Here is a 12,081-nt window from a genome sequence, read left to right on the forward strand (position 1 = left end):
CTCCTTTCTGTAAATACCATTCCATACTATTTTGTGCTGAGATATGTGAAATACAGTAAGGAGAATGTGACCCCCTGTTCCCCCTTATTTGCGGCCCACGGTCATACTACCCTGAATACGCCCGATCCTGTCCAATCTCGGAAGCTAAGCAGGTATGGCCTGGTCAGTATTGGGAAGGGGAACCTCCTGAGAATACCAGGTGCAGTGGGCCACTTTTAAGAGAGAATTATACATCCTACAAAACCCTCTCACACACATTCTCCTATCTGGAAAAACTGTCGCAGACCATCGTGGTATTGACTCACAAGAGTACATAAAATAGAAGTGTCTCGCCCTCTTTCTTCCCGTTTTTATATTTTTGATCACGGCCCACTGTCTTACTACCCCGAATACGCCCGATTCCATTTTGATCTCGGAAGCGAATCAGGTACGGCCTGGCCAGTACCAGGACGGGAAACCTCCTGAGAATACCAGGTACAGTGGGCCCAGTGTTACTCACCCCACCACATTCAATTCCCCAACCACCCCTCCCCCTTCCACCAAGGGAAGTTTGATCACAGTCCTTGCTTCACTTCTTTCGCATTCCTTTTTGAGATTTATTTTGATCCAATCCAGTATTTGTGCATACTGCTTCCATCATTGATATCCTAATTCAGGCTATTACAGTGACTTTCTGGATACCCTGTATCTCAATGAGACCACCTGGTATCCCTTACTACTGCACTGATATTTTCACCGTTTTTTCATCTTGTACCTCATTTGCTAAAAAGGTTAAACAAGATTTTTACACACACGAGCCCTAATTTTTGTCCAACATTTTTCTCTTTTTATTCAAGGATTAAAATAAAGGTTATGTATTAATATTTTTTCATTATACATATCATTTCTATCTTTTCAAATGAGTGCTCCCAAACAAGGGTTTTTTGTCTTTCCCTCTTGTCCTTTCTAATTGTAGTATAACCTACAAAATTCCTGGGAGCACCGCCAATCACTAGCAGTTCTATATCTACTTAACAACTGCATGTATATTGGTCTGTCATTGTTTACATTTATTTCTATACGCTAGCAATAATAATTATCTAGTGCGGTTCCACAAAATACATGTTCATTGAAATGCAAATCTGGTAATGTCTGGGAGCAAATGACAATCATTAGATTCCAAAATCTGGAAAATGGACAAAACCAGTTGTGTGGACAAATTGGTTAAATCAAACAGATTTAACCAATTTGTCTGAATGACCAATTGTGTCTGTTTTCCAGTGTTTGGGAGCAAATGGTTGATTGTTATTTGCTCCCATAGATTACCAGATTTTTGCTCCAACCGAAGAGATTGGACAGATAATCCTATAGTGTGTATCCAAATGAACTCTTCTGCATTGGTTTCATGTACAATATTGGTGCGGTAACTATTCTGACTCCCCTGTTATTATTTCATATCCTGTGCTGTACTTGTTTGTTCTAGCCTCATTATTTTTCAATAAAATCAGTTTATCCAAAAAAAGAAAAATTCTATCTAAAATCCTTTTTCTCTGATGAAAGCGCAAACTCCCCATCCCTCGTCTAAGATTAAGTTCTCGGCTGTAAAAGTCTATTTATTTTATTCCAAAAAACATCATAGTTTAAGACCCAAAAAGAAAATAATTCCTCCAGACTTCATCAAGGGTCTGTAAATTGTATTGTTTTATTACATTCTGGATCATCACCGCCAAGCCGGGAGTGTGAGATCCCCAATACAGATTTTCTGCTTTCCCTAATTGCCGGTTTTAAGAGCTGCCGTACAATGGAGAAGTTAAATCACAATAGATTGTCCGCTGGTATTGGTGAAAATATATTGCCAAAAAGATTTTAAACGCTGATTGTGATTTGATTTACTAAACATTTACTCTCACTTTCAGTTAAGTGAAATGTGTTATACATTATGGGATGGATTGAGGCTCGGCTTCACCAGAAAAGTGTATTTTGCGAGTCCTGTAAGTAATTGGATACAGTGCGGGTTAGAATACTGATCATAAGTTTTCTACCAGCAATTATTTGCTCGGCTGCACAAATCAATCTGGTATGTGCGAGAAATACATCTGGCCGCAATAGAGCAAAGCTAGATGTTAGGTAGATAGACATTCTGTATTTGCTGTACAAGTGCCGTACCGTGGATTGTTTTAAACAGAGGGGGTAATTCCAAGTTGATCGCAGCAGGACATTTTTTAGCAGTCGGGCAAAACCATGTGCACTGCAGGGGGGGCAGATATAACATATACAGAGAGAGTTAGATTTGGGTGGGTTATTTTGTTTCTGTGCAGGGTAAATACTGGCTGCTTTATTTTTACACTGCAAATTAGATTGCAGATTGAACACACCACATCCAAATCTAACTCTCTCTACACATGTTATATCTGCCTCCCCTGCAGTGCACATGGTTTTGCCCAACTGCTAACAAAATTCCTGCTGCGATCAACTTGGAATTACCCCCATGGTCCGCAGGTGGCGACCATCTGGAAACAAAAGTGCAGTGCATACAACATACATACATACATACATACATACATACATACATACATACGTGCAGGGCTTGACTCATAGTTGTATGAAGAGATGTGCACAACCCTCATGTGTTTTGGTTCAGTTTTGGTTTTGTATCTCTGTAAAATTGATAAAAACATCTAGAACTGTGTCGTTTTTGGACCTGTTGTTCCTACAGTGTTACCAGTGCCGTAACTAGACATTTTGGTGCTGTGTGCAAGAAACAGCATCGGCACCCCCCCTCCCCCCCTTCCTCCTCTCATGTTTTGAAAAAAAATTCTACCCCCCCACCCTCCAGGCTGGCTGACATAAAAATTTACATGTCAAATTAATGGCCCTCATTCCGAGTTGATCGGTCGCAAGGCGAATTTAGCAGAGTTACACACGCTAAGCCGCCGCCTACTGGGAGTGTATCTTAGCATCTTAAAATTGCGACCGATGTATTCGCAATATTGCGATCACAAACTACTTAGCAGTTTTAGAGTAGCTCCACACTTACTCTGCCTGTGCGATCAGTTCAGTGCTTGTCGTTCCTGGTTTGACGTCACAAACACACCCAGCGTTCGCCCAACCACTCCCCCGTTTCTCCGGCCACTCCTGCGTTTTTTCCGGAAACGGTAGCGTTTTCAGCCACACGCCCATAAAACGCCGTGTTTCCGCCCAGTAACACCCATTTCCTGTCAATCACATTACGATCGCCGGAGCGATGAAAAAGCCGTGAGTAAAACTACTATCTTCATAGCAAAGATACTTGGCGCAGTCGCAGTGCGAATATTGCGCATGCGCACTAAGCAGAATTTCACTGCGATGCGATGAAAAATACCGAGCGAACGACTCGGAATGAGGGCCAATGTTTGAGAGTTAAAAAGGTTAATTTATAAGGGTGATATCAAGCAGACAACAGAAAGTTAAGTGACTGAAGAGATAAGATCAGACAGGTGTGTAGAGACGGAAGAGGTGGTACAGTATGACAGGAGGATGGAAAGTACAGTACATCAGTGGAGTTAAGAGCCAGGAAGGTTAGAATTGATAGTGGTAGTATAGATTCTGGCCAACTAGCAGATCCAAAGAGTGAGACTTAAAATTATTGAAGGTCATTATGCAGTAATGTGCACAATGCTCATGACTATAAACTAACTAGCTGTAGGCAGTGAGTAGTTGGAGAGGTGGCAGTAGGGAGTGTGTCCAAGACTCACATACAGTGCAGGTTTGAAAGCATTGTCAGGCAGAGTATCTAGTAGATGCTATGTGAGAGGTGATGGCTACTTGTCACCTCCAAAATAGAGAAAGCTTTCACCGCTCCCAGCCCTGTCAATATTACTTACCCACCACCGCTCCGGAGCTGTCCCGCTGCCCTCTGTCCCTTCCTCGTGTCATGGTTCCCGGCTGGCCCCGCAGCACAGCAGTCAACTCTCCATCGCAGCGCTGCCTCCTCTCCACAGAGGACAGCGCTGGCTTGTGGCCGCTGCCTCTCCCTCAAGTGTCCCGGCTGACGCCGCAGCGGTGGACCGTGGACTCTATCGCCAGCGCTGCCTGCTCTCCTTTCCTCAGCAGACAGCGCTGGCCTGTGCCTGCTCCTGGCCTCACTGATCAGACGGCATTTACCGCTCCCATCCCCGTCAGTACTTACCCACCAGCGCTCCGGAGCTGTCATGCTGCCCGCTGCCTCTTCCTTGTGTCCTCGGCTGCCGGCTATCTCCCCCGCAGCACAACGAGGGACTCTCCAAACCTGCCTGTTGTGGCCAATCCGGGACTCGGCGCCAGATGCGCTACCTCCACAGGTGCGCTGTGTGCAAAGCACACTCCGCACACACCTAGTTACGGCTCTGAGTGTTACTAACATCAATAGCATTCATCATTTCCAATCACTTCCAGTGTGAAATGGCTCCTTAAATCGCAAGGGACTTCCATGCTATAAAAACACTCAGGACCAGATGCATCATCGCTTGCAAAGTGATAAAATAGAGAGTGAAAAAGTAGCAGCCAATCAGCTCCTAACTGCCATTTTACAAACACAGCCTGTGACATGGCAGGTAGGAGCTGATTGGCTGGTCATTTTTCACTCTCCATTTATCACTTTCCAAGCGATGATGCATCTAGCCCTATAAATTAATTTTTTAGATACGTGATACAGTATGACCCAAACTGGACCCGAGTCAGGACTCGGTTTCAACTCCACACGCCAAAGTATCGCACTGAACCGCTCATCTCTAGTTGTATGTAATCTCGATGTTTGCGCACATTTCCAATGATTTGAGATCTGCGTATGCGCAGAAGCCTCACTGCGCGTGTGCTGATCTGATTCTACAATGTTCTTTGCAGTGCCCCAAATGCTGCTACATGATTGGCATGTTGCTGGCATTTGTGGGTGGTAATGGGGCGGGGACAGCAAGCACCCCAGAAAATGGGTTTTCTGGGCGTTCCAGCTTTACAGCGTGATTTTAGCACCGCCGCTGCATATGCGACCCATCTATGAATCAGGCCCACGGTACATAGGTGCACAATGTTATCAATAAATAAGAGATTTGTCTGCATATTTTGACATTTGTTTAATGCAAAAAAGCATAGGATTAAAATAAAATACTTCTCACAATTTACTCACTTCTACCAATCTGCCAGCAACCCTAAATCCATCTATTAAAAAAATATCTGTAAGCTTTTATTTATAATATAAATGCACAAGACAAAATTCCAAAGGTACTAAAAAAGGACACTGGTTTGTAATAATCCCCATGTCATTATTCAAGGCAAAAGACATACCTGATATCTTGTAGTCGGTGACTAAAAGGTGGCTGAGGTCAACCTAAAGCTTCAATAAGAACAGACTAGTTACACCACAGTGTTTCATTCCAATAGTCTTTACAAACATGTGTTACCTAGGAGACCACAAGTCAATTACTCATCTCTAGAACCATTAACCTAAGTGGTGCACGGCCTGACTTTGGTATACATTCATTATATTAATGTTTAATTGTTGTTAATAATGCTAATGGAATGCAGATATACACATATTCATAGGCACGTAGATTGTCAGATTGTTACCCCATATAGAAATAAGCAAGAATAACCTCAGAATAGTCCTCACCGTTCTGAAAATACTTTTCCCTGCTAAACTTTGTAAGTGCACTGTTTTAGTTTTCCTTTAAACCTCAGAAAGTCTTCATTTCCATTGCACAGTGTGGTGATCCCTTTGTGACAGACCATGAAGATCAAATAGGTAGAGCTTTGAGCGGGGCTAAGAATTCTCACCAGAGAACAGAATTCGGCAGCATCCAATTTAGCTCTTACACATCAGAATTTGTCTGTACTCCTTATGTCAAAGCACTAGTATTTCTTTTTGCTTTAATATGCATCAGCTGCCGGCAGATATTTCATACAAATCAATTGCCAGTTACAGTTTTACAGAATCAAGAGCAAAGTTTTCTGTAGACTAAAGTTTTACAGAGCACTTTGATGGTAAATGAGGTTCCCAGAAACGCCTCATGCGTCAGTGATCCAGGTTATGGGATAGCGCAGATGTGGAAATTAATCTTAACACATTTTAATAACAAAATGCCATAGAGCATACATAATTCAAAGTTATTTGGATTAGATGTCAATTATTTATTCTAGTGATATGTTTGACAAAACCTTATCCAACCTAGCCCCCTAGTACCAAGGAGAAGTGTTAGATTTCCATCTCCCAAAGTTTTTACAGTTTGTTTAAAATTAAAAATGATCCAATTTATGAATTCTACTTAGTACAGTATTTAAAAAAGGAAATTAAACTCTACAGCCATAGAGACGTCTAGAAGGGAGGGAGAAACACAGAGAGGGTACTAGAGGAAAAGAGAGAAGAGAAGAGAAGAGAAGAGAAGAGAAGAGGGCAGAGTGCCTGGGGGAAAAATAAAGCATTAGCCGAATGTAGAGGGGAGAGTACTAGAGGAGAAAATATAGGGAAATAAGAGAAGATAGAAAAAAGGGGGGTGCTAGAGGAGAAATAGAATAAGAAAGAGTGCTGGTGGACAGGAGAGATGAAGGGAGGGTGCTAGAGGACCAGAGAGAAGAGATTATAAGAGGTACATGACTGCTAGCAGAAAAGAAAGAGGGGAGAGAGCTAGAGGGAAAATAGCAATAGAAGAGAGGAGAGGGAGTAAGTAGAAAATAGGGAGGAAAGGAAATTAAAAGAGGAGAGAAGAGGGGAGTGGGCTGGAGGACAGGAGAGAAGAAGCGGGAGGGCTAGATTAGAAGAGTCGAGAGAGTATTAGAGTACAGGAGAGAAGAAGAGAGTCTGTGAGAAGAGAAGAGAAGAGAAGAGAAGAGAAGAGAGAATGTTAGGAGACAGGAGGGAAGAGGGGAGAGTGCTAGAAGAGAGGATATAAGAGGAGAAAGTATTGGAGGACAGGTAAAGTGGGAGGTGATGGGGGAGATGTACTAAGATGTACTAAGCCTTTCTCCTCTTTTCCATAGCACTATATCCTCTGGTCTCATTTACAAAGCACTCTTCGCTCTTTTACCTACAGATCTCTTGCATGCGTTTCCATGGATGCCACCTAGTTGCCGAAAGATCTGCCCAATTCGGAATTGCTGGAGATAATGAGTAAATTCACCTATGTGCATGCAATATATGCTAAAACTGGCATCCATGACAGAGATGTGCCTAACACAGGATCAGCCCTATCCTGTACATTGGGTACATTGTGTGTGACCTATTGCATGAGGCGGTACAGAAGATAAGTTTGTATAGGTATGAGAGAACAATCTTTTTAGGGGGAGGGGAGACAAAGAATGGCAGGAAGAGGCAGAAGGTGACAGGGAGAGGCAATGGATGACAGAGAGAGGCAGTGGGTGAAAGGGAGAGGCAATGGATGACAGAGAGAGGCAGTGGGTGACAGGGAGAGGCAGAGAATGATGGGGAGAGGGTGACAGGGAGAGACAAAGGGTTATAGGGAAAGGCAAAGGGTAATGAGCAGAGGGTGACACAGAGAGGCAGAGGGTGACAGGGAGAGGCAGTGGGTGATTGGGAGAGGGTGACCTCTTTTGAGTGTTTTACTATCATAAAAAATAATAATAAAAAAAAAGAAAATGTTCCTGTCGTGTGAAAAAAAACCCTGCAGTCATTTCTAATTCAATAAAAAAATATTGAATATTGCAAGAAGTGTGTGTAGCCTTTAGATGCACCTTATATGACTGTTCTGTGTACGATGGTATCCCCCCAGGGTCGTCTTTTCGTATGGGCTCAATGGGCTCTTGCCCAAGGGCCCCAGGAGTTTAAGGGCCATAGGCTGATAGCTGAGGATCCCCTCTTTCCAGGGGTACCAGCTTTTTGAAAATCGGCCCTGGGGAACCAGAGATATCCGACTTGGAAGCAGTGGTCCCCATCCAAGCCTGTTAATTGCTCTTCCCAGCCAGATATCTCGGGTTCTGTCTAACTTAAGAGTTTTTATGAGGGTAGTCTCCAAAAGCTTCGACTCTCCACTTTCAGTGAACACTAGCAGCTTGTCTCTACTATGCCTGGAACCAGAGATATCAGCCTTCAAGCAGAAGGTCCCTGCTCCAGCTCCACACGCCTAATATGCAGTTTTAGATTTTCGTTGGTGAATTGCTCCGGCTCCTGATCTCTGAACCCCAAGTCCCCAGAACCATCTGAAAGGTGGGACGCTCTAGTTTTTTTTTATCCCATTTAAAGCTAAGAAATAGATTTTCAGGAACTTGAGATATCTGCAGTCAAGCAAGATGCCCTCCCACCAAAAAATTATAAGCCCACTCCACTATCCACCCCTTCCCTACGTATTAAACACCCCATACCACCCTTGAAGTCATGTACCAGGGCCCCTTCATTCAGCCCAATGCCCCCTTCTACAGTTTAGCCCCATCTGTGCAGTAAAGGCGAAATTAGCAGAAATTACTGCTCCAGGACCTACATGCTGTGCAGAAGATAGAGCACCCCCTACCTCCCGAGGGACATCAAAGCTGCCGCTGATAGCATCCCCATCCCTACCTCTGAAGGATGGGTATGGGGCCCAGCGTCTTGCTGAGCCCAGGGGCCTACACTACTGTTAAGATGGCCCTGTATCCCCCTATTAATATCTGCACCCCAAAACAATTACTATATTAGGGTTGGGTAAGTGGTACTCCCGTCCTCTTTACTACTAAATAATTCTTTTAAAAGAGACCTCTTTTCTAGCCAATTTAAATCATTTGCATAGTGTGCTATTATCATTAACAGTGACACAGTGTATATTAGGGTTGTGTTACTGGGTGCAAGGTATCCAACATTATTCTTCCCCCAGAAATCAAAAGTGGCAAGAAAAATTATATTTATGCTGGAGTCAACAAAATTCTTCACTCTCTTAATAAATCTGCATGGTAAAGGTAACAGTCGTCCCAATTTACCCTATCTCATTGTACGGTCACTTGGGGTGGTGGCAGTTAAGTTCAACACCATTAGCTTTATTCCTGTCCTGGTTTTAAAGAGTAAATCCACTCATGGATCAGTCTATAGAAGAACTGGAGCAACCCAGTACTAGTGCTACAGCTGCTGCCATAGTCTTTCTTCAACAACTACTGTAGGTGGTCACTGGGGAAAGAAGGTGTACGAAAGGACACCTCAAATATAATTTCACAGTGTTAAGAAAACATTAGTCCTTACTACTAGAGGAAAATTTACTGATGAAAAATGTCAGTCAGCAACAGCATGTAGAAGTTTGCAGAAGCTGGAAGAAAATTCCTCCGTCTTATGCTTCAGTGACTGGAGGAACAGCAATAAGCCATCCAAGCGTACATATCAGAGCATGAGATAGAGAATGGGGGAACATGTTACCTTAGTCCAGCACAGTGGGGAATACTCTTGGCTTTATGGAAGCTATTGAAACCATTTAAAATAGTAATCAATAAAGTGAGTTCAGACACTGCCACCCTGAGTCAGGTGATTCCCCTAATTAAACTACTGGAAAAGCAGTAAGAGAAGCTGAAGGAAGAGATGAAACAAAGTGATCCTGCTAAGTATGTTGGACTTGTACAGTATATAAATGTATTTTTTCATTTTGCCAGAACACAAAGGATTATAACATCTTGACATTGGATCATTACATTTTGGCAACCATGCTAGATCCTAATTTTAAATCCTCTGCAAAATCTTTCTTTCCAAATGACACAGATCTTAAGAAATGCAATGAGTTCCTTGCAAGCAAGTTGTCAGCTCAAGTGGCACATTACACAACAAAGTCTCCAGCTTCAATGATGATCAATCAATTCAGTCATCTTAAAATAATTGCCCACAATTATTAACACCTCTAGCAGGACTCAATCTGATATAATAAGCATCAATAGAATGGCGAAGGATTATTTTAATGACAATGTACAAATTAGCATGTCATACAGTACTGTTAAATACTGGGAGGGAAAAAAAGTCAATTTGGAGACCCAAGACTAATTCCAGAATGCACCACTTTTCTTTTCATTGTGCTTTACTGCGTTTGAACTTACTAGTGCATTGTTGACGGTCTCTGTTTTTTTTATAGGTATAAATGTGTTAGGGTCTCCTGCCCTGTGCTGCCACGTCGTCATGGCAACCGGGAGACAAGTGCTAGTGGAGTAACCTGAGCGCAGCTGATACTCCGGTTCGGGTCTTTTGCTGTGCAGTGGTTATAGGCTCTGTGCACGGCAGGGGATCCGGTGCTGGTTTTTGTGCTCACAGTCTGTGAGGTCTGAGTGGGGCGTGGACAGCACCTGCTTTATAAGGCCTCTTTTCAGGGTAAGCAGATGCTGCTGAATCTTTGTTGGTTAGTCAGTTCATGAAAGTTAGCCAGTACTGTGTAGCTTTGTATTTGTTTGTTGCTTACTGCAAATAGGCCTGGGGATTTGGTATTACACTCTGCCAATCCAGACCTAGCAGTAAGACTGGAGTCAGTCGTTTAGCTTGCTGGGGTTCTGTTACTACTCTGTGAACTTAGCAAGTTTGCGGCTGTATTCTAAGACTTGCCTGTCTAATCCTGTCTCACTGTGCTAGGTGTCAGGGGTCAGTTTAGTGGCAGTAAGCTAAAACCTGTGCACTGCAAGTGAGAAATAGGATTGTGGAGACTCTCCTTGTGTCTATCATTCCATCTCTGACCAAGGAGTTTACTGCCACACCCGTTGGTAACCCTTTAGGGTTTTGCTGTTGCCCTTAGCAACAGCATTTCAGGTTCTCTACGTATTAAAACACAACAGCTTGCTTTTTCCATCTGTGCAGTTCTAATACAAGGGAGATACCCAGTTCCTTAGCCTCTGGGCTTCTCTGTTCACTTTGTGTGTATTTTGTTACCCTATTACCTTCTGTGTACGTTATGTCATATTCCCCAGTTTGTCTGTGAGTCCATTTGTTTTGCATAACAGTTCAAACACCAGTACATTCCTGCAGACACTGGAGTGCATAACAGTTCTGACACCAGTACTTTCCTGCAGGCACTGGTGTGCATAACATATTCAGCAGCCTAATACTCCTGTTGAAATTTTGTGGGAATATGGAGCATACCCCTCAAAATACGTTGCAACAGGTGGTCGATCAGGTGCAGGTCCTGACTCGACAATTTAATGATTTGTCCATTAAAATGCACACCTCCCAGGCTGCTGGCGGAGCTCCCGCAGCAGCAGCACCTGCAGGGGTTAAGGAGCCGAAAGTAAATCTCCCGGATCGTTTTTCTGGAGATCGCTCGCAGTTCTTTTGTTTCAAGGAGAGCTGCAAGCTATACTTCCGGCTTAGGCCTCAGTCTTCTGGGTCGGAGATTCAGCGGGTGGGCATAGTGATTTCCTTGCTACAAGGAGACCCACAGGTCTGGGCATATGGGTTGCAGCCTGACTGTCCGTCGCTTAAAAGTGTTGATGCTTTTTTTACGGCACTGGGCATGTTGTATGATGACCCTGACAAGACGGCCTCAGCCGAGGCTCAGATTTCGATCCTTAAGCAAGGGCGAAGGCCAGTTGAGGTTTACTGTACGGAGTTTCGGAGGTTGGCCCATGATACCCAGTGGAATGACCCAGCCCTGAGACACCAGTACCGAAGAGGTCTTTCTAACCAGATAAAGGACCAACTGGTACAATATCCCTTGCCTGATAGCTTGGATCAGCTCATGCAGTTATCCATCCGGGTGGATAGACGGCTGAGAGAGCGTAGGCTTGAAAGGGAGACTGAGATTTCCTTCCTTCCCAAGGGAACCTCAGACTCTGAGGAATTTTCTGAGGAGCCTATGCAGATTGGGGCTACCCGCCTCTCCTCGCGTGAGAAGACGCGGAGGAGACAGCAGGGGTTGTGTTTGTACTGTGGGAATAAAGGTCATGTGGTAGTATCATGCCCAGAAAAGCCGGAAAACTACAGGGCCTGAGGCTGATGGGAAATATCCTGTCAGGCCAGAAGTCAGAATTTCCCAAGAAGACTTTTATCATTCCGGTGACCTTGAAGATCCTCGGTCAAACTGTCAAGACTGAGGCCTTTGTGGACAGTGGGGCCAACAGGGTTTTTATGGACCGCCAATTCGCCCTGAAACACTCTGTTCCCTTAGTACCCTTGGCATCGGAAATTGAGATTTGTGGGTTAAACGGGGAACC

The 12,081-nt window shown here is 43.8% G+C and overlaps 2 pseudogenes; both read left to right on the forward strand.

Annotated features, from left to right (window-relative positions):
• The first annotated feature begins 93 nt into the window (after nt 1-93).
• On the forward strand, nt 94-211 carry LOC134897031 (5S ribosomal RNA; annotated as a pseudogene).
• A 156-nt stretch (nt 212-367) lies between these two features.
• Nucleotides 368-486, forward strand: LOC134898065 (5S ribosomal RNA; annotated as a pseudogene).
• The last annotated feature ends 11,595 nt before the right edge of the window (nt 487-12,081 follow it).

The sequence above is a fragment of the Pseudophryne corroboree genome, chromosome 3 (assembly GCF_028390025.1).
Source record: "Pseudophryne corroboree isolate aPseCor3 chromosome 3, aPseCor3.hap2, whole genome shotgun sequence".
Classification (NCBI taxonomy): domain Eukaryota; kingdom Metazoa; phylum Chordata; class Amphibia; order Anura; family Myobatrachidae; genus Pseudophryne; species Pseudophryne corroboree.